Source organism: Emydura macquarii, unplaced genomic scaffold (assembly GCF_026122565.2).
Source record: "Emydura macquarii macquarii isolate MOO-44397 ecotype Brisbane River unplaced genomic scaffold, CSIRO-AGI_Emac_v2 contig_1230, whole genome shotgun sequence".
In the NCBI taxonomy this organism is placed as follows: Eukaryota; Metazoa; Chordata; order Testudines; family Chelidae; genus Emydura; species Emydura macquarii.
The window spans coordinates 11,248,346-11,275,285 of NW_027131367.1; the positions used below are offsets into that span (position 1 = coordinate 11,248,346).

General features: G+C 41.1%; 1 long non-coding RNA gene across 1 annotated transcript in view; it reads left to right on the forward strand.

Annotated features, from left to right (window-relative positions):
• LOC137152657 (uncharacterized) overlaps nucleotides 1-17,044 on the forward strand; it is a 60,020-nt gene extending 42,976 nt beyond the window's left edge. The window contains exon 4 of the long non-coding RNA XR_010919567.1: nucleotides 16,475-17,044. This is a non-coding gene — a long non-coding RNA (uncharacterized lncRNA). The remainder of the gene's footprint in view (nucleotides 1-16,474) is intronic.
• The last annotated feature ends 9,896 nt before the right edge of the window (nucleotides 17,045-26,940 follow it).

Consider the following 26,940-nt stretch of genomic DNA (forward strand, 5'->3'; position numbering starts at 1 on the left):
TCAGTAGGTGCCCAGCTACCAAAGAAGTGGGCCTAGAGTAGGACATTAGATACAAGATATGTTTAATAATTGTTCTAAAACAATGAGACAGAGTTGCTATCAACTCATGTAAAAATAAGGCACCTATCCTTTGGCAGAATTGTAAGGAATTCAGTCACTCCAACTTGCCACTGGATGTCACTGGTCCTTCACACTAATAGCAGAGCTTGGGCTGTATTGTTGAGACAACAGAATATAATTTCAACTCTTAGGGATTTCTGGAGCACCTCAAGTAGACCCACATAAAATGATTATCTACTCATCCACAAGTGCTTCTGAAACATCCATATGTGTAGGCACCATCAAAAGGTATTCTGGGTCCCAACCTCAAGAAGACAGAGTACCTGAAAAATATTCACACTGAGATGAAGCTTTCCCTTCTCTTGGATGTTTTACTGAGACAAATCAACCCTCTAATCTTCAAGAATGCTTGCAGTCTATTTCTACCCTCTCGTCTGTCTCATTTCATAACCCCCTGGCTTCTTCTTCATTTTGATCCTTCTACCCTTTCTGATTGCGAAGAGCTTCACCTGCTTAACTCTTTAAAACCATATACCAAAGAACTCGGATTCACAGGTGTGTCTGGGAATAAAGGGTGGTCTAGATTCTGCACTATCATCTTATCCTGCACAAACACTCTTCCATCTGCTTATATGGCAGTCCCACTGGTTGTGATGTTGGGCCATTCTCAAGTTTAAAGCCTGGCCTCTATCTCATTCCTTCATACAGTCATAGAAGTTAGAGATGAAAGTAACCTAGAAGGTTCCATCTAGTCCTTCCTTCCCTGTCGGTACAGAAATGGGCAGACACCATGGTGATCAAGGCCATGAGTACATACAGTGCTGTGATAGAGCAGTATCCGCTCCCCAGGGAACCAAGTTACTTACAGCTCAAATTCTCCCTTCTTGTTGCACAGGTATTTAAAGCCCTTCTCAGGAAAAGGTTGCTTGGGAAATGAAGGTGGGTGGGAAAAGTTGCTTTTGGTAGGTCAGGCACCACATCCAGCACTCATAGGGATTGGCTTGAACTAAGTGGGAAACTAATTGCTTTTTGTTTGTTTTCTTGTTTTGGTAATAAGTGTTGTCCCTTAAAAAACCTTACTGACTGACTTTTTTCTGCTAGTCATTCTGCCAGCATGCAAATACATTTTTCTAGTGCTTTATCTGGTCTCATTTCAAATATCTCCAAATGTAGGGCTCTTTTCATGAATTTCTTACGTGACTTCTGGTTGCTCTTACAATAATCAAATTTCAAAAGAACAATGTTAAACCTGTGGAGCTTAATACATTCAGACTGAGCCAGATATTGTGGCTGGATTTAAAATAAAGGTGGTTTGTTTTGTTTTAAAAGGCAAGTATATGGATATGAGTTATAAGACTTGTATTCAAATCCCATGCCTCAGTATGTAAACTGATTTGCCATTGGGATCAGATAGGAAACCTTCTTTACCCATCTGTAGAATTGTACCGCTGGCTATAGGCCTGATTTAAAGCTCTTTGCAATCAATGGAACAATCTCTACTTCTCTGTACGTTGGATCATGACTTAGGTGCATTAGTGTCTGGAGGCTTGGCATTTTCACCTTCCTCTGAAGCATCAAGTATTGGCCTCTTCCCACAGTGGGATATTCTATCTACCTAAGATATTTATATGGCCTCTATTACTGTAGTATCTGAGTGCCTCACAGTCTTTAGTGTATTTATCATATCAGCAGTGCTGTGAGTTAGGCGAGTGCCATTATTCCATTTTACAGATGGGGAACAGAGGCAAAGAGAGATGATTAGGCCGTGTTGATATTCTAGTTGCAACAGGAGCCTAGTTAAGGTGCTGCTGCTGAAGCACCAAAGCATGGATGCTTCCTACATTAACAGAAGGGTTTTTTTTCTGAGGTTGTAGTTAATCCACTTCCCCAATGGGCAGTAGCTAGGTCGATGGAAATATTCGTCTGTCGACCTAGTTGTTTACACCATAGGGATTAGATCAACCTAACTACGGCACGCAGGGTCTAAAATTTTTCACAGCCCTAAGCAACCCAGCTGGGTTGATCTAATTTTTAAGCGTCAACCAGGCCATAAGAAGTAGCAGAGCAGGGAATTTGACTGTGGTCTAAATCCCATGCTAATGCCCTAACTGCTGCATCAAACTTCCCCTCATATTGGACTTGAGGGACCAATGGTCTGATCCAATGTGATTACTCCTAAAAAGGTAGCCAACATTTCATGAGAAGTATCTTATTTAGAAACAGTTCCCGTTATGTAGTAATAAAGACACACTGAAAATTACAGTTACGAAGGCTGGGATTCACAGAAGGGCTTAAGAGAGTTATATGCCCAAATTGAAGTCACTGAATTTCAGTGCGAGTTAGACATCTAACTCCCTTAGGCTCCTATAAAAACCTCAAACCCAAAGACAGACTCATGGCTAAGGCCCTGCTAGAATCACGGGACGATCTTCAAGTAATTGCAGCTGAGTTACAGGGACAAGACATGGAAAATCATGGAAAAGTAATAATGGATCTTTAATAATAGCGGTAGTTTTTGGAAAAGCTAAAGTAGACCTATTGGCTTAAGAAAAATTTTCTGGAAGGATATAGACATTCAAATATTGCATTATGCCTATTTTTTCTGATAACCAGACATTTTGCTGCAATTATATTGCATTTGTTTAATATAAAATTCTGAAGACTTAAAGTCTTAACATAGCTGCTGTAGAAATCAAGTCCAGTCACTTTAGCCTTTTATAGGCATTGAATGTTAGTGCAGTACTAATTGCATATTCAAAATGTATGTAAAACTGTGGACTATGCAAAGTAAACTAATTAAAATCAAAATTGCAGTGAAAGCCTAATATTGCGGGATCTGCAATATCGCAAATGAAATAGGGCCTTACTCATGGCCTACATTACTAATAGCAGAGAAGGATTCTCCTTTAGCTTGAAGCAATAGGAGCAGACTTCTATCCCCAGTCTACACTGGTGCCATAAAATTCTGAGTGGCCATAGTAGTAGCCTAGAGACAACTAAAGTCTTAGATTTCTGATAAGTTAAAAAAATAGTCGGATAATTTGTGGGAGGAAAGGGATGTATCAAGGTACAAACAATAGTTAGGTATGGACTTAAAGGTGTTGTTTGGCTACATTCCAGCCCAGTGTGTTGTGCAATCCTAAGCACTAAGCAACTGCAATCAGAACTTAAGCTGCCTTATTCAAAATAACCACCAGTTCAAGGAGATTTTACTATAGAACTGCGGTCACAAGACATCATGGTTTTCAGGGGGGAAGAAAATGCATGTACTTTTAAAGCAGAACTGCAGACTGACACAAGCTGCTTTGTATTCAGCTTTATTACAGAACCACTGAGCTTCAAGGGCATCTTCTTACTAAAGTAATTGCAAATTTCATGCAGAACATGAAAGCTAGATGTGAACTGAAAGTTTAGCTTTATTAATAAAACAATTAACACTCACATGCTTTATCTTAGAGCACATTAAAAACAGCCATTAGTCTTCCTTAGTCCTGTGAAGTAGGTCAGTATTATCACCCCCATGTTACAGAGGAGGAAATGGACAATTTAAATGTCTACTTACACTAGAAATAGATGGGGGCTGAGGGGGAAAGTGCTTTTTGAAAAATGACTTGGCCAACGGAATTTGAAACATGACTTAGCCCAGACACAGTTTAACAACTTTATAGTAAGTTTGATAGATTGTAACTAATGGGAATCTAGATTCAACACAAAGTTAACATTTGTAAAAGGTGTTAACACCTAGTGTAGACACAGTTAAAGTGGCATTTTAAACAGCTTTTTCCCTAGTCTATTCTTTGTGCAGACAGACCTTAACCAATGTTCAATGATATAAAGGTCAGTGACAACCAAGCTTAGAATAAAGTTTCCTGGCTTCCATTCTTGGGTCTTGTCTACCCAAGAAAGTTTCACTGATTTATTTATTTATTTTAACTGAGCTGATGTAGAAACTGATTAACTCTCCTGTGTAGACACTTATTTCATTTTAGGAGTGCCCTACATTTTAGCTTAAGTTGGTAAGGAATCAACATAAGATAACTTGATAGGAAACATCCTTCAGCTGAAGTGTTTCCTTACAAGGGGGTTGCATCAGTTTAACTAAAGTTGGCTTGAAAAAAACCCACACTTTTAGTTAAACTGGTGCAAATATGTGTAGACAAGGCCTCGTGTTCAAACCACTAGCCAACACTTCTTACCAACTCTCAAGTGTGGCTTGTTATTTGTCCTATTTCATACACTGTTGTTTATGTGGCTTTGGGATCACTGACTGAGAATGCACTTCCCGCCTAGAACTAACATTCATGAATAGTTGCAGAAGGCGTAGCTGCATGTACCGTGATGTGCCACCAATCTTTTCAGTTACAGCCTTGACCTTAAAAAAGAAAAATGAATAGGCCAAGCTATTTATAGCAGAGCTAATTATTTTTATACGATATGACAGTGTTGGAGTCTGTTTTCCCTTCACTCAATTAATGCCAGTGGAAAAAGCATTCAGCAACCTTTCAATAGTATGCACCAGGTATAAATACAAAGACTTTGCTTAATATTTGCAGGATTTTGCGGTACAGTGAAGCATGCAGGAAAGAGCACAATGTGTTGTATTCTGGGTTATTATAGGAGAAAGTACAGTGTGTGTGGCTGTGAGTAAACAATAATGGGATTGCTGTGTGTTGGTTTTTTTAAATCCTCTTTATTTAATGAGAGGATAACAAGGACAAAGTCTGCATAAACCGTAAATTAACATGGCACTAGAAACTGTTTGCAGCTTCTAGAGCTTGTTCACCTGTAGATCTCAAAGCATTTTATGAAGGGGGTTAAGCTGTCGCCCCATTTTACATGGGAAAACAAGCACAAGTGAAATACTTTGCCTGAGATCACACAGCAAGTGACAGAATGAGGAATAGAACTCCTGACTCCCAGCCCTCTGAGCAATCAATTGAGCCCCCTCTTTCAGGGGCATGTGGAATTGGGCCCTGTGTGATGAAAGTACACAATTCTCAGTGCAACAAAAAGAGTGCGTGGAATAGAACTTTTTAAAAACAATGTTCTGAATTCCTCCTTTAGGATTAAGCAAATATAGTATTTTTTTCTCCTAAAAGGAAATGAATAGGAGCCTTTTTTATTTTATCTTGCACCAGAGCATTTCAGCTTCCAAAGAAAATCTTTCCTACTGGACTTACTCAAATTAAAAATTGCTGCCTCTCAATGGCTCAGCAGTGGCCTATGAGGTGATGAGTTTGGATCTCAGTCCAGTTTCCAGTTGGCACCACTTGGACTCCCTGCCTAACTTCCTTCCATACACTGTCTCCTGCACACTCTCAGCTGAAAAATGTAAGACTGAATGGGTACGGGATGGTGACAATTATGATAGAGGCATATTGGTGAGACAGCACAGGGGAGGCTTGCATTGCTCCTGCCTTCTGCTTTAAAGTTCTGTGACCAAGTATTTCAAACTTTCAATACAGTACTTATCGCACCCTTAGTGTTGGTAAAGACTTTTAAATAGATTCAGTTTGGGTCTGGTTTTACCAATGGACAATTGGAGAGCCGGGAGCGTTCATGCTGTTTCTGAACCTCTTCACCTACCCATGATTGATTCCAAACTCTCACTGTCCCAAGGTGCCACATGTCTGTGAGCTGCATTTATTTGCTATGCTATTAACTTGCTGCTGAAGGACCCTGGCTTCTCATACACCAGAAGATGGTCAGAAAAGCAAGGTGGGGAGGAAGGGAAGGAAAGGGTACAAAGGCCTCCAACCCTCTAGAAGGGAGAAGTATGGAGCCAGCTGTTTCCTTCCCTGGAGCTGGTGGGTGTCCTTCCACACAAGTCTGTGGTTTCTGGGAGTGAAACTTGTTGGGGCAGCAAACAAAGTCATTTAAGCCAAGGCACCAAAGCCCCTATGCAGCATGATCTGCACCAACCCATGGGATTTTTTTTTTTTTAAGAAATCTATAGGAGAGTTAGTGGGGGACTTTTGGTGTGTTTTCTAGCCACTGAGGAAGCAAAGACTAGTCACAGCCATGGAGGAAAGAGCCAGCAGCAGAGCATGACTCTTGGCATCCAAAGATAAGGACGGAGGACTAGTTGTGTTAGAGCTGAGCAGGATACTCTTTTCCCATTCCACGAGAATGATTCTGAAGACTTCACCCCCCCCCCAATTAGAATGAAAAATCAAATTTTCACAGGCCAATAATCCAAAAAAGTTTCAGATCATGTCAATCCAGGCATTTCATTTTGATTTGAATTTATAGTGTTAAAAAGAAGTAACTGAAATTTTGGAACAGTCATTTCAAAGCAGAAAATGAAACTTTTTTTGAAATGTCCAAATGAGACATTTGTAATTGAGAGAAGTATCAAAACAGACTCTTCCCTGCAAACAATTTCAGTTTCAATGAATTGGCAGTTTCTGAAGAAAAACCTTCTGATGATGAATTTCTGACTAGCTGTATCTGCAATAATGCCCTCTCCCCAAAATCTGTAGAATAGCTTGTCTCATAGATCCTTGCCCTCTGCAAGGCTTGATGGTCATCATACCACTTTCTGCACTACATGACTGCAAAGCCCTCCTTCCAAACACTATTCCATGAGTTAGAACTCTTAGCACTTTCCCACTGTTGCAAGAGGGAAAATAAATAAATAACTATACACCCTTTAGGCTTTAACAGACCTTTACGTTTTGTGCCTTTCCTAGTTTGCTATTTGTGGCATTTCAAGCTTTCAAAAAGCAGGTGCTGTTTGTGAAGCCTTTCTGCAGATATTGCTTTGTTTTCATATTATTTGTCTTTTTTAAATCATAGGGGTCATGCAGCTGCAGATACCGTGCAATACTCATGACAGGCACTGATTTATATAGGCGTAAAGCAGTGCAACAAAATTACAGGTTACTGAATGTTATATGCAGATTTAACTAGAATGCAGATTTAATTTCTTTTTATGACCATAGGATACAAGCAGAATTTCTCGAGTGCAGACTTTATCAGACACTCATTTGTACAAATTTTCAAGGGGCATCACATTTATTTCTGGCAAAGAGAGAAAGACAAAATAATGGGAGTCCTACTTCTTGCTGAATTTGGGTAACCAAGATAGGATACTTTACAGGATGTATCTGAATAGGGATAGGGAGATTGCCTAATAGCAACTTTGCAACATGAACATTTGTCTAGACATGGCTTTTATATGTTTTAGCTATATTCTTAATCGTGCCCACCACTGAGCACCTCCAGAGTATTTATGACTTTATTCTCTCAATCATCTGATGAGGTAGGCAGAGAGCAAGAGAGTGACTTAGGCCAGGTCTAAATACCACTTACTTCGGTATAACTTACGTCGCTCAGGGGTGTGAATAAGCCACATCCCTGAGTGACGTAAGTTACACCGACCTAAGCACCAGTGTGGATAGAGCTATGTTGGCAGGAAAGCTCCTCCTGCTGACATAGCTACCACCCGAGAGGTGGATTTATTATGCCAACGGGAGAGCTCTCTCCTGTCGGCACAGAGCGTCTTCACAAGATGCGCTTGAGCAGCACAGCTGCATCTGTAGTGCTTCTAGTGTAGCCTACCCCTTAGTTAGCTTGTAAGCACTTCTGGGCAGAGACACTGTGTTACTATGCCTAGCACAGGAGCGTCTCTGATCCACGTTTAGGGCCCCTAGATGCTACCACAATATAAATAAAAATGAATAACCAGGGTCATGCGAGAAGCCTGTAGCAAACCCAGGAATTGAACCTACCTCACCAAAGTCCCAGGCTTATGACTATTCTTCTTCATTAGTTGTAGTTTCTGATTTGGAACTTGAGCCTGTAAGCCCTCTGCATTCATTGAGCAGCTCAGCTCAGGGGAATGCCAGGAACACTCCTCACTCCCCACTTGAGATGCATGGCATCCATTCCTAATTTGAATTTTAGACCATGAAACTGGATTGCATACAATTCAAGTTATTAAATGCAACCACATGGCCCAGCAACATGTGCCTGTCTAATCTGGTGATTTATTTATACTGCCCTGTGAAACAGTTCAACAGAGAGGGGAAAAGGGTATTATCTCTTTAAGAAACAGGCTGAAGTGTACAGCCTGAGGATAATCAAGGTGCCTCCCCTCCCCCCAGAGATCTGAGCCATATAAACAGGAAGCAGAACAAGGAAGAAGAGGAGCAGTCTGAGCCTGGCATTGCCAGGTTGCAGTGGGTGTGCTGTCAAGCACCTGGAGACAAGCCAATCTGATTCAGACAGTTGGTGTAGACTAAGTTTGGGAGCCATGAATCCTGAGACTGATGAAGTGTTTGTTGTAAGTATTCCTGGCCTGACACCTGATTAAAAGGAGATGGTATTTTGTTAATATGTATTAGCTTCTTCTTGGCCCTGGGCTGTTAAAGTGAAATCTATTACTGCTCTGTTTGGTGACATTAAGGTTGGGGCACACCTGCAGCACCACACAGGGGGGGTGTCAGAGACTGCTTGCACCTTTACAGGCTCTCTCAGCCTCCTGGAGCCCTAGTTTCATACACTTACATCTAGTGTCATTCCCTGAATTTCAGCCAGCTGTAGGAAGAGGAGTGGGCCCTCCAAAAATACAAAACTTTCCATATTTGCTAGTTACCTGGGTGAAACTGAAATCAATGTCTAGAATTCTTCTTCCCCGTGGGGGTCCTGCTCTGAGGCCCCCATTAAATACTATCTGGTCACAGTGTCCAGCTGCTGCTCTCAGGGGGAGGGAGGATACAAAGACCATCTTAGTTTCTGCTTCCATAAGCAAAATGTCCAGTGTCTTGTTTACCAGTCCGTTCACAAACCGTTAATGCAACCATCAGCCACTGTGCCTGCACGATAGCCCCAGACACTATGGGGCTATGTATGCCAGGGCATAATACATCCTTTCTCAGGCAAGAACAGTGAAGCCTGAGCTGTCAAATGGACACTGACCCCCATAATGGGTGATACGTTGCTGCAGTAGATCATAGAAATGTGGGACTAGAAGAGACCTTCAGAAGTGATCCAAGTCCAGCATCCTGCACTGATGCAGAACTAAGGAAACCAATGAAAAAAGCTGCTGTATCTAGTAGTGCCAAGTGGAGGAGGTTCCTAGTCTTGCTGAAGTTGTCACCATCAGCCTGTGTTTCTCCAGAACAAGGGGAGCTTTCCCTTCGCTCTCCATTCTCTATCCTGCTATCCAGGACAACAAAAGGAACCGTTAACATTTGTTTTTCTTTCCACCCACCTGCAGGCTCTCAGTGCTCTATTAAAGTCCCTTCCCACACATGGGTGTGTAGGCAGGCTTATGCCACATGTCTTAGTATATAATTTTTCCTATCTCTCGGGAGCAACATTTGCTACGGTGACTGGCGGGGGGGGGGGGGGGTGTGTTATTTTTGTTCTTTGCCAGGACTTTTGTTAGCATGCTTCTCAGTCTGCAACTGCACCCACTCTGCTAGTGATCGTACCATATAATGTGCAATGGCAGGTCTATCGTGGATGATGATGGAGATGCTAGGAGTGGGTGGAAGTGTATCAGGCAATGTACGTAGAAATTTCACATTGTTAAATGCACCTGAGTGTAGTTTACTTTTACCAAGAAGAGTTACTAAGGAAACAAGGAACTGATCTCCAAAAAAAAAAAAAAAAAAAGCAGACATTTCTTCTGATCAACAAAAATCTATCCTTTATGCCTTAGCCTTTTAGCTAGAGGGCCTGGTCTCTAGTCCCAAGAGGAGTAGCAGGCTTCTTAGCTGTGCCGTTGTAGTACTACTTCCATTGTGCCCTCCCTGAGACCTATGGCAACAAGCAAAACATTTACAATAAAAAAGGTGAGATCTGAGACATTAGGAACTCAGAATGGGCTCATTTCACCCTCAAGCTTGACACATCTACCAACCTCCTCCCCCTATGGAAATAGGATCCCTTAATCAAAAATTGGTGTTAAACTGATTTCTTTCCCCATAATTTTGTTGCAAATAAGGAAAAGCACCATTGTGTCAATGACGGTAGGAAAATTTTAACTTGAGAAGCATGAAACAAAATGGCAACACCTGGCATGCAAGAAGCTGTGCAGAAAGTTGTTCACGGGTTTCCCAAAGCTCTAATAGAGACCAGCTGCTAACTAGTCACACACTGCTAGGTTTAGCATCATGGTAGGATAGTAGTGTGGAAATAACTGAGTGTGAATTCCCCCCCCCTGCACTGGAGGGCCATAATACCTTTCAGTAGGTGGTCTGTATGTGTTACATTGTTACAGCACAATAACACTCAACAGCTGGCAAACATGCAGGCCACAACCCACACCATTCTGAATTGGTACACCTGCTCTGTGTTGTCTCAGCTGTAAACTGCCCCTTGGAGTCTAGTTTTTCCCCAGGCTATCTGTGTTAACATTAGATTTCAGCTAAGGCTGGTTTTGTTTTGTTTTTTTTAAAGTTGCACTGACTGTCAACGTGGCAGGGGAAAGAGTAGGTAGGGATCTGGGGTACAAAGTATTAAAGGTATAGACCGTCTAACGTTACTGCTTTGAGAGCTTCTTGTTAGGTGTGGAGTTGTATTTTGAAAAATAAAGGTTTGCATGGTTCAGATAAGTATCCAAACAAGGCCTGACCTCTGACCATTTACCCATCAGTAGAAACTAGTGATTAAATATAACAATAACCAGAATTAGCCTTAGCGGCACCAACAAACATTAATAGTAATGCCCAGAATATTTAGTCACATCAAACTTTAGTTCCAGACATTCAAAATCAGATCCAAACAATGCTTTTTCCACCCATTATAACAAAATGAGGAACCTACAAAGAACTACCACTGCATGGAAATATCGCTGGATTTAGTGGTGATTGTGTAAGAAATTCAACTTACGCTGGCAAACTGGGTCATGGTTAAATGATTTATTACTACATCTTTTACAAACTAGTCAGTGTAATGTGTAAATGTTTCCATAGTTCTGCCAACATATTACCTGATCCCAGTGCAAGCAGTGAAAGTTACAAAACAGTGAAAATTACAGGATTTCTTTACTGACCTCTAACTTTGGCAAGCTAGTAAAAGGAAAAACTAGCTGAATCTGTCAGACCTCTAGGGTTCACAGGATGGTCAGAATGAGCGATGGCTGAAACATTTTTACATGAGCTAGGATTCTCACTGTGGATCCCAAATAGTTCAAGAAGTCCCACTGTTTAAAATGGTTTCTAAATTGCAGAACAAAATACTATGCCATTAATATCTAGATGGCCATCCACTTTTTAGCGGCAGTTCAATGTGATGTAGGGTTGAATGTCAAACTCAGACAGTGAGACCCCTTAAATTATGATTTACACTTAAAACACTAATGAAGTTTTCATGAACTGATTTTGTAGACTCTTTGTTAGAACCGGGCACTTCTAGAGCAGAACACAACTCCAGTCTGAAATTGATAAAGGGCAAAATTTTCAAGATACGTCAGTGATTTGGGCTCCTAAGTCGCTTTTGAAAATGGGACTTAGACATTTTGAAATTTTTACCCTATGTCTCTCAATTAAGAAACAGACAATTCTCTAATGGTCCAGTTATACAATGATCCCAGCTTAAAGTGTGGTGGTCTTGTAGAGATGAATTGCAAATTTTTGCAGTGACTTATGGGACTGTCCCTATCCACCCAGCATTGACCATCTTGGATTCCATCTGACTGAGGAAGGGAATCCCTGACTGATTTTTAGAAACTTTAAGAAGATTCATGTTAGTTTACAAGTGTCGCAGAGCATTGCCTCTGCTGAAAGAGGCATTTTAAGGCTATGTCTTCACTGATGGCGGTAAATTCACTGCTGTCAGATCGACTGAGTTGTCAGTAAAGACCCACTGAGTCGATCCAGAAATCAACATATGAAGACCACCTTCTCAAGTGGGGTAGCGCTGCGTCGATGGGAATGCAGTTCCCGTCGGCACAGTGCAGTGAAGATAGCGCGCAGAACAGAAGCAGAGATGTCGACGGGAGTTATTCAAGTTTTTTGCGTAGCTTGTGTAACTCCGGTCGACTGCCACCAAATCTCCGAGGTAAGTGAAGACAAGCCCTAAAACTAAAGCAAAGCTTTTAAACCTTCAAGACATGTCAGCAGCGAGAAAAAGTTGCCATTTGCTGCAGTTTTGCTCTTCAGGGAAAGGGTTTTAATTTCACCTTGACAAACAGTAGATCTACATACCCAACTCTTTTCCCATTTGTAAAGATTCCTTGACAAGGAACCTGGACAAGTATGTGCATTAACAAAAACCTTAAATCACAAACCCTGCAACCTCCTGTAAATCTTTCAAAGCCATTCTATTGATACTGTATTTCAATATTTTTGTGTATTTTTCTCCATTTTCCATTTGCTTGTTAGATTTACTTTTAGGCAAACATCCTTTAGCATTCTTCTGTGTTTGCTATTTATAAACACACCCATTAGCAACCATCAATTTGTTAACAGAGATGATGTGGATGATGAAGGACTGTGTTGTTATCAGGGAGGGGAACAGGAGCTAATGAATTTATGAAACCGACTTTGTTTTCATGTACATATCCTCTACAAAGACGGTCCCTGAAAAGCTGGAGACAGGCAACTAAACAAGCAGAGCTGTCCCTAGTAATTTTAGTTTTCAAAAATCAGTGTAAAAAGGACTTTCCTACTGTGGCAAATGTGAAAAATGTACACAAGCAATTTACTTTGCTGCAAGTAGAGCTGAAGAGTACTGAAAGAAATCCATGAATATTTAAATAACTGACTGCACAAGCCCCTTTTGTGTTTGCCTTCCACAAAACAGTCTAGTGATCAAGTTTACTGACAGGATGTTTGTGGGAGCAGTGAATTTTAAAACAAATACTAGGAAAATATTGATGTAAAGCAAATTTAAGTTGGCATTCCAAAAGCATCCATGCAAGAAAACCCAATTTTAAAGTTTTTGTCCAGCCAGTTAGGGAACAGAAACATCACATGCAACTTAGGGTTTCCAATAAAAAAGATCATTTTGATAATATGAAATATTCACCACAAACCACTCACAAATGAACTGCACTCCAAGGGTTTTTCACTGAAGTCCCTTGATAAAATTTCAAAAGCAAATTTTGAAGAAACAGATCTACTGGCAGACAGTTCATGATCAGAAAAGAGGTGAGAATTCATAATAACTTATCTGATAATATTTGTCAAGCAAAAGATAATACATGTAAGTTTCTTTTTAAAGAAATAAGTGTTCTTCCTCTGCTTGAGCCTATATCAGTGTCAGAATCCTTGTGTCACAGGAAAGAGGAAGATCACTAAAGTAAGAGGACACACGTCAAGGCAGGAATTTGGCTCATGATTTTTTACCTTGATTTTGTCCTCCTTCCCCCTAAGTTGGGACAATTCTGCAGGTACTTATACATTGCACATTTACTCTGTCAGGAGATATGATACAGAAGGTAACTTGCTGGAAGAACCGATTTAGGTTTCTTCCAGCCAGGAGTTAACTACTGACCCAGTTGCTACACAAACATTATGTACTAGGTTCAAACAAATCCTGGAACAGACACGTTTTGCTTCATTTCAGGTCACCGAGTCTTTTCTTCCACGCTGCACAACAACACAGGTTTGCTTGAAACTTTGTCAACTTGGCCTGAGATTTTTGGAGAGTAACCAGAGATTTTTGCCTACTTTTAGTTCCATTATGAAAGTTTTGCATGGTACACAGGTGGAGGTGGCAAGTGCACATTTAACTTTCATAAAAAGCATGTAAAATATGTAAGCAATTATAGAACACTGGTCAATTTCATGTCTAATCAGTCTAAATTTAACTATTTTGCATTAAGTATTGTGAAAGTTTGCTAGTCTTGTATGTCACATTTTACATAATACTCTCTAGTACCCAAGAGGGCAGGTCTGGATCTCTTTGGCTGGGGAAACTCACCACCAGTGTACATCTATGAAAGATCAGATTTGATTTAATCATCTCAAGACCAGCACCACTCACCTTGCTGGTACGTGGCAGTGTCTGATCAAAGTGGCTGTGCAGACTAAATGTAAACATTCTGGTTTCCTACAGAGGGCACTCATTATCACAGATGTGTTGGGATAGGAGTCCATAAGACAGAGTGTTGTTTGTTCAGGGAGTGGGTGAGAATGATAACTTTTGATTGGCTCAGAGTTGGTTTGCCAGTGCTGAGAAATGAAGGTCATGAGGTAACTATATCTGGAGTTATTTATAAACCAGGTGCTTGCTGCTGAGAACAGCAACATTTGATCAGTGACCCTTTTCATGCACAAAACCCCCAGAATGCATTGATCACCAGCAGTTAAACCTCCATTCTTCATGAGCAGAACAGCCTCCTTTCAGGACATTACCAAAGGGCTAAATGCATGAGGCAGAACTTGCATGACCCTACAGCAGCAATTCAATGGCATCAGTGATAAAACTTAAAAAAAAAAAAAAAGTCCAGAATCAGCTCTCTGTATCTAAAGCATCTTTCATCCGTATCCAAATGCTAAACTAGCGCTAGTAACATTTTCTTTTTCAAACCCCACAGATGCCTTGCCCTCAGTTTAATTATTTCCTCAGGGGTTGTTTTTCTTCCTCTTCTCTAGACTTTTTTTAAGCACTTTCCAGGGGTGTACTTTCTAAATGTGTATTTAGAATTTACTGCTTGTGAAAGATGCCAGGCTTTGGACACGTCACTACTAGGTTCTGAGTACCATTAGGGCACCAATTCAGCAAAACATTAAAGCATGTGCTTAGCCTTCAGGATGATTTTGCAAAGCACCAAAGCGTATGCTTAATACTACGCATGCACTTAAATCCATTCCTATTCAGCAAAGCACTTCACAATTAAAATTAAGTACACAGTTTCATCAATGGGACTTAAGCAAATGCTTAAATGTTTGCTGAACTAGGGCCTAAACAACACTGGCAGCCTGTCTACACTAGGGCGCTCACCATTGCTAGTATCGCTAGAGCTGCAGCACTGCTAAAACAAAGGGAAAATTCCCTAGCAGTCTCAGTGTAAACAAGATCCTATTGGTTACAAAATAGTATGGTATGAGCAGCAGCAGTGCAAACTTCCCTGCACCCATCCTCAAACCTGACATGGAGGAACTATCCCCAAGCAGGGATCATTCAGGCTCACGTGATTGTAAGCTCTTTAGGGCAGGGACAGTGGGGCTTTTCCCCTGTGTTTATACAGCACTTAACGCCATGGAGGTGTCCTGGGCTGTGTGACTGGTAGCTCCTAGATACTCCTGCAATATAAATAAGTGGTTCATCTGATCCTTTATCCCATTGCTACAGGATTGCCTGTTGTGGTGGTAATTTTCAGAATACCCTGTAATAAGGCTTTGTTTAAGCATTTACATTACTTGTATGTTTTGACATAGGACCGCATTAGTAAATCTGGTTGGGAAAATTACAGCAAAATACTATCACAATTTGCAGATTCAAAACATTGTGGAGACTGTTCAGATTCAATGAAGCTCTCACCGAAGCCTGCTGGTTTCCTGCCAACTTGCCCGTCTGGTTCCTCAGCAGCCTATCTGGTGGACTAACCCATCGCTGGAGCCCAAGGTCTGAGGCTGTGGGGCAGCTCTGCCAGACTGGTTGCCCTGACTCCAGGAACTGGCTGCCCCAAATCCCAGCAGGCTGTCCCAAAGTTTTTATTTTGTTCTTTCTTTTTTCAGATTTCTGCTTTGGAGAATTTCAAAGTTTTGTTGTCATTCCAAATCAGAATAAAAAATTGTGAAGTCTCAAAACCCTACGCAAAACGGAATGATCGTTCTACATCCAGCTCTACTCAGTCATTGAAAAATTGCTGCAACAGTATAAGTAGAGCCAAACTTATCTTTGTATGGAAAATCTTTGGATTTAGAATCGCCTGTGGTACTTTTATATCTTGCCTTAGCTTTGGGGATACTTTTTCCATGACCTTTTGAAACTTCCCAATATTATCTTCTCGTGGAAAAATCTGCTGGCAATAAGTGTATCCATAATTGGTTTTTCTTATGACAATATTGACATGGTTATACCATGGTAATGAATCAAGTGGACTCTCAACGCACCTATATCATCCAAACTGGGCCTTGAGTCTTAAGTGGCCAGCTGGACAGCACAGTAACGTAAGTTATTGCTACAGGACAAGAAAACCAGGCAAAACCTCAAGTTTTAATTTTTCCAAGGTTCATGCAGATGTTTTCTTTGGGTTCAGTTGCAGTGAACGTGACATCTCAATGTGAAACTCCGCTGAAACAATCAAAACTCCACAAAGCAACTACATTCCAATTCTTCTTTCTTTATTCTTCTGTATCTTTAGGTGCACAGGACATCCACCAGTTTCTGACACTTATTTTGGTCTTGTACTGCTCTGTTTTGACCTCTGAGGGTCATGTTGATGGATCTGGTTTCTTTCTGTATTCTGCATAATGTTTCTCTAGGTCACCCTCTCTCTCTCTCTTTCCAGGTGGTGTCCATATTATCCCTTGCTGTGGAAGTCATGGTGGTGGCATCCTTAAAGCACGACCTAATTATGTCCATCGTCATCTTATCATATTTGATGCTTTAGATTGGTGTGTTCTACTTACCTACTTCTGATGTTGTCTGAACTCTGAAGATATTCCACAGGCATTTACTTGGGAATGAATTGATTTTTTTAAATCAATTTCTGTCGTAGATTTTCATGAGCCTGCTCTATATAAAAGAAGACAGATATGATGCTGATGTTAAAAAAATCCTATTGGTGTGTCAGTGCCAACATGCTATTTTCCCAAATCTTTTCAAATTTATGAAAGTTGGTTGCTGTTTTTGATATCTGTTGCTTGACATCTAGCATGGTACCACCATCACTGCACATCTCTTTCCCTAGATAAGTAAAGTGACTTACTACTTCTAGTGTTTCTTTATTCACTCTAATGATAGCCATATACAGGACTTTGTCTTTCCCTTGTTGATAAATAAACTTGTTTTGCTGTATATGCCAAAAGCTTTCATTAAGCAATGCGGTGAACTAAACAGGGCAATACTATCAGCAAAAATGAGGTCACCCAATTGTGCTTTATAATTTGTCCATACAGATTCCTTGGTTGCCTTCTGTGGTTATTTTCCTCATGGCATAGTCAATGACCAGTGCAAACAATAGTGGGGACATAATACACCCTAGCCTTACACTAGTTGTGTCTGCAAACCATTGGCTGATGTCACCATCTCTGACTGCACAGTCAGCATTATTATATAGATCCTTGATGATTCTAATTATTTGTGCATGTACTATGCCATAATCTCCAGAGACTTTGTGTATGCTGTCAAAAGACTTCTGGAAATCTATACAATTTCCAGATGCTTGCCACTCCACACTTTGTCCTATATTAGGAGAACAATAACATGGGCTGCACATGATCTCAGTGCTCTAAATCCTGCTTGTTCCTCTCAAAGTTGAAGGTGTATTTGTTTCTTGATACATTCCAGGATGAAGTTGCACATGATTTTCCCAGGCACTGAGAGTAATTCTCCAGTTATTGCAGATGGTAAGATTGAGACCATGCATCAACAGGGCACAATTAAAAGACTCAAACACAAAAAGTGCTCCTCAGCTTGAACTGAAGAATCAGTTCAGTGTTCTAATGGTGTTAAACTGAAGAAAACCAAGACATTGATAATCTGTGGAAAAAGTGTGTGTGCTATCTAGAAAGTACAAAGGAAATTTTAATAAAGAATGGGTTTGGACAGTAGTGGAAAAGAGAAGTATAAAGCAAAAACTCATGAATGTTAAGACGTGAAGAGACAAGCAAGTGGCAAAGAGAATACAGAGCTCTAGACAGAGAGGTAAAAAGGAGTGTTACAAGAGGCTGAAGATGCTAGCCAAAGAGGTGACCTTGCAACCTTGTATCAGACAATTAAGTAGCTAACAGGAAACTTTAGCAGTATCCGGCCCCCTATTAAAGATGCAAATGGAAACTCTTCGTACAGAAGAAGAACAAAAGAAAAGATTGGCAGAACGTTTTCAGGCTGTTTTAAATAGACCAAGCCCAAGTCAACTACTAGAAATACATGCTGAAGACATAGCACTAAAGCTTGATATTGATTTAGGAGATATTAAAATGGAAAAAGTTAGAAAAACCATCAGTAAACTCAAAAATAGGAAAGCAACTAAAGAGGATAAAGCACATGATGAAGTAAACCTCCAGATTTTTATTATGTTTTTAGATAGAATATGGAAAGTAGTAAAGAACCCAATTCAACGGAAGAGAGGCCTTACAGTAAAACTGCCAAAGGAGGGTGACCTGACCAACTGCAATAACATGATTCAGTGCAAAATCATAAAATCATCCCAGGTTTGTTAAAACAGTTTGCAAACCTTTCAGTGAACTTGATCTGAAGTCCAATGAACCCTAAAGCTAGGTGAGTGGTTTCAGGTACTACACGGCTTTCTTCATGGGTAGATATAATAACTAGGGCTCTGATCAGACAAGTAGTTTTGTTCAGACAGACCCCCAATGCCCACATGAAGCACCACTGAAGTCAACGGGGCTCTGGGCAGGCATCGGAGACACTCATCAAGATCCTCTTGCAGGGTCAGGGTCTAAATATGGTAGCCGACTCTCAGATTTCGTGGGCTCTTTGAGTAATTTTTTCCTTCTAAGGTTTTACATGTCATTTCTTGGCCCCTCCTTAATTGAGTTAAGAATGTTGTTTTTGAAAGAAAATCTGTGGTTCAAAGTTCTAAATAAAGAATTGTGCTACAAAGCATGTTGTCTAACAGACACCAGAAACATGATTGCACGAAGATGTGTCCCCCTATGTATTCTTGTCTGGCATATTCATAACTGCGATAGTAAGTACAAACTGAAAGGCGTAGTGTGTAAATAGGCATGCACGTCAACCCATGGGTAAATAAAGATTTTCTTCCATACTAAAAATCTCTTTATTAACCACACACCCAACACAAATAGCACAAGACATGCTTCCTGCCATCTGCTCCTATGCTACAGCTTTGAGATCCTGGACTGTGTGGATGAATGTTGCAAGCATTGGCTCTCATCCTACATGTGAAGAACTGCCAAATGGTATTAATTGTCCTCACTGTCCCACTTTAGAAACATACAGCAAACATCAGAGATGAACTGAAAGGTGTACACCTGCTGGTGCCAAAGCCTGAGCTCAGGGTCTGATGTTCTGCCTGATATAGCAACAGTACTACTGTCTGAAAGAGACCTCGGGGGTGTTTCCCCTGCATTTTTAATGTTAATGAAATTAGCCAGTGTTGCAAGAGAAACATTATATAATAGCTATTATTCAGTTGATTTTCTCTCCCTCTTGCTGTTCCTTCTTTCTCTCTGCCCTGCTTTCTGCTATACTTTATGCTTTTCCCCCATCCCACTGAATTTCTCCCTACATACACTTCTTCTTTTCCCATCCTCCTCCCATTCATAAGCAGAATACGAACCCAACAATATCCACAACCAAACCAAGACAAAAAACATAGTAGTTTCAGCTGTGCTTTGGGTTCATTCCAAGCACAAAATATAGAACTCCATGGAAAACCCACAGTAAGATTCCCATCAACACCCATGAAGCAAGCCTGGAAACTACCATGCAACTCTAGTACTAACAAGAGTCTCCAAAACCAAAGAAAGGGCAGAGGGTAGCAGGAGCAGAAGGAAGAGTAAGCAGGTCAATAGCCTTGCTAATTTTCAGCTAGGGATAGGTCCAAGTACAATCAAAACCATGAGGAAGGTCAGATCCAGTTCCTAACCTTGCAGTTGACCCTTCTTTGACCCTTCTTTCTATGATGGGCAAATGCAAAGCCCTGGATCCAAATATCCTTGAATTTTTTGTGTCGAGGCTTCCTCATTTTGCAATTCAGGCTCCATCTCCACTTTTGACTAGTTCCCTTTTGTTTAAGTTGGTTGTATTAAGATAGGGCCCTTCTCTTTCTGCTGAAAGACAAGGTACATTCAGCAAGCCTTTGTTTCTGACCTCACTGCAAAACTTGAGGCTATATCTATCTTTTTGTTAAAAAGACCTTTAAAAAAAAAAAAAAAAAAAAAAAAAGCTGGTTGTGGTGTTAACACTATAGAATGAGCTAAAGCTTTGCCATTTTTAGCAGTCCTGAAACAGAGAGAATCAGAGGAACTGAAAATATATGCTTAATCACCCCCAGGAAAGTCTGCCATAATATTTTTGGTTGCATAAGCAAACTAAACTGTAAATCTGGAATCTGTTCAAGACCTTTTGATCAGAGAGCTTTGCAAGTGCAGAAAAGTAAAAACACAGACAGATGGGGATTAGAGTTGAGCATGAGGAGAATAATTTCCTCTTTTTAATTTCAGTGCTGCCAACATATAAAAAACATTAACAATCCAATTATGTAACCTGCATCATCAGAACCCCGCTATACAGAGCAGTAACGCTCAACGTAATTAAGCCATTACATAGTCTGTTTGCTTCCCAGTGGTAGGCATCTTTTCAAATGAGCAAATGAAATGCACTTTGAAAATCTGGACAGACAGATGGATCAAAACCAGAACCACTTATGCAAATCACTAGGAGTTTTGGGAGTTCGGATAAAATGTAAACTGGTTCCAAGCTACTGCTGGTTCTGCAAAACCTGACTGACAATGTTTTGCAAACCCTAAGCCACCCCTGTTTTTGTCTGACTCTATTATTAGATTAGTGTCATTGGAGGAGGAAGGTTAGGTTGATGAGTAAGCCTAAGTATTTTTGCTAAACATTTGCCATTTGTAAGAGTAGTCCTCAGTATATTTTACATTATGTCACCACTGGGTATGATCTTTGAGACAAGGCAGCCCTGTATTCAGAAGCTGGTAATAATGCCACAAATTTAGGAAAGGCAGAGATTATGGATGGTAGAACAGGTCAGGTTTTAATTCTTGCCCACGTCTCTTACCCTTATAGGGAATGCTTTTTCTAGTCTAGACATTCATCTCATACCCAAACCTATTAATAAAGCCAGTAAAGCAGTGAAGAACCCAGCTTTTATCAGCTCAGAAAGCAGAGACTCAAGTAGCTTCATTCATTACCATTAAACTCCAGGATCAACTGATCTGAATGCAGTTGACTTCTGCTGAACAGGGTTTGAAGAACAGCTGATGTATGACACCTGCATTAAGAACCATTTCCAATAGGGAATGGCCATCTTAGGCAATCAGCTCACTATCGTTAAAGTCCACATCTGCTAGGCAGCTGATTTTTTTTGTGTGTGCAGATTTTGCTTTTAATCAGACTTCACTGTAGTTGTGTGTACTCAGCTGTTCAGGTGGGGGAAGGGGAAAGGACTGGGCTTTCTCAGTCCATTTCAGCTTTTGTCCATTTCAGTTAACTCAAATAGCAAGGTATTCAGTTTCTTGGTTTTGTTTTTATGACACTCTAAATAAGCAAAGTCTCAGAGCAGCCTTGATAAATCCCTTGCAGAGCCATTCTAGAACCAGCATAGCTGCCCAAAGGATGATTTCCCAAAATCGAGGAATCCCAGATTAGCACAGAACTAACGTGATGCTAATTTTTAAAAAAAAGTCTCCAGAGGCAATCCTGGCAATTATAGGCCGGTAAGCCTAACTTCAGTACCAGGCAAATTGTTTGAAACTACAGTAAAGAACAGAATTATCAGACATATAGATGAATGTGATTTGTTGGGGAACAGTCAACATGTTTTTTGTAAAGAGAAATCATGCCTCACCAGTCTACTAGAATTCTTTGAGGGGGTCAACAAGCCTGTGGACAAGGGTAATTCAGTGGATATAGTGTACTTAGATTTTCAGAAAGCCTTTGACAAGTTCCCTCAGTAAAGGCTCTTAAGCAAACTAAGCAGTCATAGGATAAGAGGGAAGGTCATCTCCTGGATCAGTAACTGGTTAAAATATAGGAAACAAAGGGTAGGAATCAATGGTCAGTTTTCAGAATGGAGAGAGGTAAATAGAGGTCTGTACTGGAATCAGTACTGTTCAATATATTTATAAATGATCTGGAAAAAGGGGTAAAAAGTGAGATGGCAAAATTTACAAATGAAATTAATAGGTAACGGGTTTAGCATGTACAAAAGTATTTCTTCACACAACACACAGTCAACCTGTAAAACTCCTTGCCAGAGGATGTTGTGAAGGCCAAGGCTATAACAGGGCTCAAAAAAGAATTAGGTAAGTTCATGGAGGATAGGTCCATCAATGGTTATTAGCCAGGATAGGCAGGAATTGCTGTTTGCCAGAGGTTGGGAATGGCCAACGTGATGGATCATTTGATGATTACCTGTTCTATTCATTCCCTTTGAAGCACCTGGCATTTGTTGGAAGACAGGATACTGGGCTAGATGGATCATTGGTCTGACCCTGTATGGCCGTTCTTATGTACCATAGCAACTCTTAAACCACACCCTCATTCTGGTTCTTGGCATGGGGGTGTGGCTTGAAAATCCCAACTCAGAGTTTCTCTATAGTACACACTAAGCACAAGCTCTTTCTCAGGTTTGAAACCAAGCCCCATTTAAATCCACACACAAGTCAGTCAGACTCAGGTCAACAAGCACTCCCAGTCTGAGGACCTGGCGGGTGGTGGGGAGGCAGGATCAGAGCCCGAGTTCTGCTGTGACTGGGTCCAAACCCTATTCTTTTGCAGTGTGGACATAGATCAAGCTGCAGACCCGAGTCAGAAGATCTGCGTAGAACAGAATGGACGTGTTAGCATGGCTGTAAGACCCAGGTTCAGCAATTGTAAACCCAGATTTACAATGCAATGTGGATGTTCAAGTGGGGGGTTTGGAAACACTGAGTCCATAAACCTGGGTCCTACAGATCCAGGTTTACAATGCAGTGTCGAGACACCCTTTGTGATCTGGCTACTGCGGCAAATTAGAGCAGCCTGAAGCCTACTCTCACTCTTATGAGAGACTAACCAGGATTTGGGGGTATGCGGGTAATTCGAAATCACCATTGCATCGACGTCCTGAGACCTATGAAGCTCAGCTCAGCCAAGAGGCAGAACCTTTGACTTTTTTTGTACATGCATAACCAGAACAGCTGAAATTGGAAAGCTAAATCTTCAGTGGTAGTCAGTCACCTCAGAATATGCATTTATAGGCTAATTTGCCACAATAAACAAATTTAAAAAATTAGGAGTGATTAAAAATTAGTTTCGTACATGACTGGTGTGCCATTCCCATTCAAATGTGTTCTATTATAGGTGCACATGATATCATAGGGATGGCTTTGTGTTGCTATTTAAAGTGGAGTTCTCTACTTATACAAACTGCTGATTATGCAACTATCATAGAAATTAGAGATGTCAAAGAGGTATTGTAACATCTAGTCCATTCCCTTGACAGCACACAACGGTTGTTTACAGCATATTTTTAGGCCAAAATTTTGTGACTAGTGATGTTGGGTGCCTAAACTGAGACACCATAAAAGGGGCCAGATTTAGAGAAAGTACTGAGCACCCCCATCTTTGCAAGTGAAGCCTTTTTAAAAGTATCTCATGTTAGGTACTCAGGAATAGAGGTGTTTCAAATCACTAGTCACTTTTTAAAATCTTGGCTCCAGGGTTCAGTCCAAGGTTGTATTTAAATGTTCCAAGTGGTAGTGTTTTCATTACTTATCTTGGGAGATAAGACCTCACTCTCTTACAGAAGGTTTTTCCTAGCATTCAACCTAAACAATTTAATTTTTCTCCCATCACCAATACTCAAAACTCCTTGTGCCTCCCTAAATAACAATGCTCCCTCTTCTGTGTTTCCACACAGCAGATATTTTCCTCATCCCCTGCTGTTGCTTAGCCAAGCTATACATATTTAGCTCTTTTAATCTTTTCTCATAGGTCAATCCTTTCAGCCACCCTCATTTTTGGTGCTCCACAGTGAAATCAATGGAGATTAGTATTTTAATCTCAATTTTTTCCCTGTTAAAAAACCCCCAAAACAAGAACTTTATAAATTGAATGTCTTCCTGAGCTTTGTATAGGAACATTTAAAAAAAAATTAGATTTTTCCCCTCTCTACTTTGGTCTACATCCCCTCCCCTGCTAATCTTTCCTACTCACTGTATATCCTCTCTGTGGTCTCATCTAGAAACTGCATTAGTTGTTCCAGTTTTAAACCATGTTTAAATACAGTTTAGCCAGTTAGCATGGATAGGGTTAAAACTGTACTTAAACTATATTTAGAAACGGTATAGTTTGTGCCAATCCACATTAGCCAGCCAATCCACACAGCAGCAGAATTAGCTTGAACCAGTTTTAAACCAGGTTCATCAGACACTTCCTGGTCTAGTGCAGACTGCGGATTTGGGACAGTACCCTATAGGTATAGAGGCAAAACGGAGGTTAGTACCATAAGGGCTACCAGTAGTTCCCTCACTTGTGCAAACAAGAACTTTTTCTTACCTTGTTTTCTGCTAAGCATGACAGCATTCAGTGGCTTCTATTGTTCTTCAGGTTAGCATCCCTTCTCTCTCAAGATCCCAGTTGTAAGATGAGGCCCGTGAGGGAAGCCTAAGAATTACTGTTAACAATTACTAAACTCATAACCACTGTTCAGATTACATGGGGGGAGGGGGCGCTTACAGAAGCCAGGCCCTCTTATTACTTTTAAGATCTATCTCCCTTCTGTCTCATGGACCCCTTACTTCTCATGAGAGTTTCAGTTAAAGCAAGCCATTTTTCCTCAAAATTCAGGCACTGCTCATAACCCTTTCACCTTCTCCTTGTCCCAGTCAGACTCCTGCTGGACTGGTAACATACAGCTTCCTAAGCCTTGCCTAGGCCCAAGTTGAGGGAGTTACAAACAGCACAGGTTGCTTGAGTTAGCATTAATGAGCCTCACAGCTGCCAGTTACTGTTTGTTTAGTGAGTCCCTTGGGTCAGGGAAGCCTAGGATAGAAGGGGCTGCTAGTAAAAAATTACACAGCCCCAGAGTTAGAGATACTGATTTCTGAGCAGGAGGTGCCTGTCCCTAATATACCAGCTTCATTTGATGTACGTATGGTGTGGCAAGGAGGCCAGTGCCAGTTCCGGTTTCATGCTGCCTTTGCGCGCTCTCTCCTGTTTCCCCACAACCCATCTGAATTATTCCCACTCTGTTTTCTCACCAAGTTTCCCCGTCTCTCTCCGTTCTCTCCCCCTCTGTCTCCAGAGCTGATGTGAATTACTGTTGTTGGTACATTTACTGGTCATACGAGGGGCTGTATGACAGTAATCTTGGAGGGTATTGTTTGTACAAGCAGCATCTTGCTTGTAAAAGTCCTTCCCTCTCATGGTCCTCCCCTCCAGGCCTCTCCCAAGCACTCCTAGTTCACCACCTAGAGGCCTTCTCCATCCCAACTCATATTCTTGGTCACACCTCCGGCCTCCTAGTCCCCATATCCCAGCTCACGCTCCTAGTCCTCCTTTGGCCTTCTCCCCTCCCCCATTCATACAGCTGGTCATGCCCTCAGGAATTGCCCCCTTCCCTCTCAAACTCCTGGCCTCTCCACAGACTTCTGGCCAAGCGCTTCAGCTGATCACCCACTTGTCCCCTCTCCAAGCTGCTTCCTCACACTGCTGCACTGATTAACTGACTCCACTGTGGAGGGAAGGAGTGAGGAAGGAATCCGCCCAAGGAGGCCTCCTTAGGCTGTGCATAGCGCCTCCCACCAGGGGCATAGCAGGAAGTGCTGCAATAGCCGGTGCTATCCTTTGCAGGATCGGAGGTCTAGTCAAGAGTGTGATTTTTTTAAGTATTCTGGTACGGTGGTGCGCCTGCAAGCCATGGGAGTCAAATCAACCTTAAGCAGTGTTTGAAACCAGTTAATACTGTTTTAGCCCCATTGTACACAAGGTCTGTGAGGGAGACTCTCTCCCTCCCCTTTCTTTAATTATATGTAAATTTGGTTCCCACAAAAGTGAGGGATACACGGTCATTTTATTTATTATTTTCTAGGGACAATTAGTAATAAAAAATTTTTTTACATAGTACCCACTGACAGCTAAAATACCCCCAGCCAACAGCAACTAAGACTTTCTCCACCCCAATCCCTCAGGAAAAGCCTAGTTAAATAAGTGGGCTTTGCAATGTGTCCTCCTACTTAAAAACTTTGGACCTAGGTGGGAAAGCAACTTCTTGAGGTCAGGGACCTCCACTGTCTCCAGCCCCAAGATGTCCAATGGGGCTGTCAGTTCCAGCACCAAAGCTGACCTCCACTGTTGCAGTATAACAGGGAGAGAGCCAGATTCTCAGCTAAACAGGGACCCAACAAACAAAAGAGTATTTCTTAAGGCTTAAAATCTGATTTTGCTCTCAGTGAATCAATGGCAAAACTCCCATAAGTGTGGGCATAGTTCCCATAGACTGCTCTGCCAAAGCTTCTCAGTCCTAACCTGGGTCTCTCCTATCTCCTATTACAGTTCCAGATCTATCTTTAGCTGAGACTGTCAGTTGAGCTAAATTGTTCCATTATGTGTTGACTTTGTAATGTCGAAAAATGTATTGTGGTGGGACCACTTTCTAGATGAGAGGGTAGTTATGTCTCCATGACCAGTTCAATCATTGACTTCTCAGGTAAGGCTGCCAAAAAGGAGAATAATTGCAGAGGTGGGTTTTTGGGGGGTGTTTTTGTTTTTTGATGCAGGTATCTATTGCCTTTGAAACATAATGAGGGCTGCTTGCTTATTTCACATAAGCCACCATTTATGGAGCAAAATATTCCAGTCACTCCTGAATTCAGACAGATTTGAACCCGTGACTTGGATGTGAAAAGTTGAGACTCTAATGTTCCATGCTATACATCATCCCGCCCCTGAGATAATGGTGTGACACAGCACTTGTGTGCTGGTTTACGTGATCAAAGTGCTTCAAAACATCAATGTTGAGCTATAATAATGGTACCATCACAATTACATTTACAGAATAGGATATCCTTTTAAAATATATCAACCAAGTCCCAACCC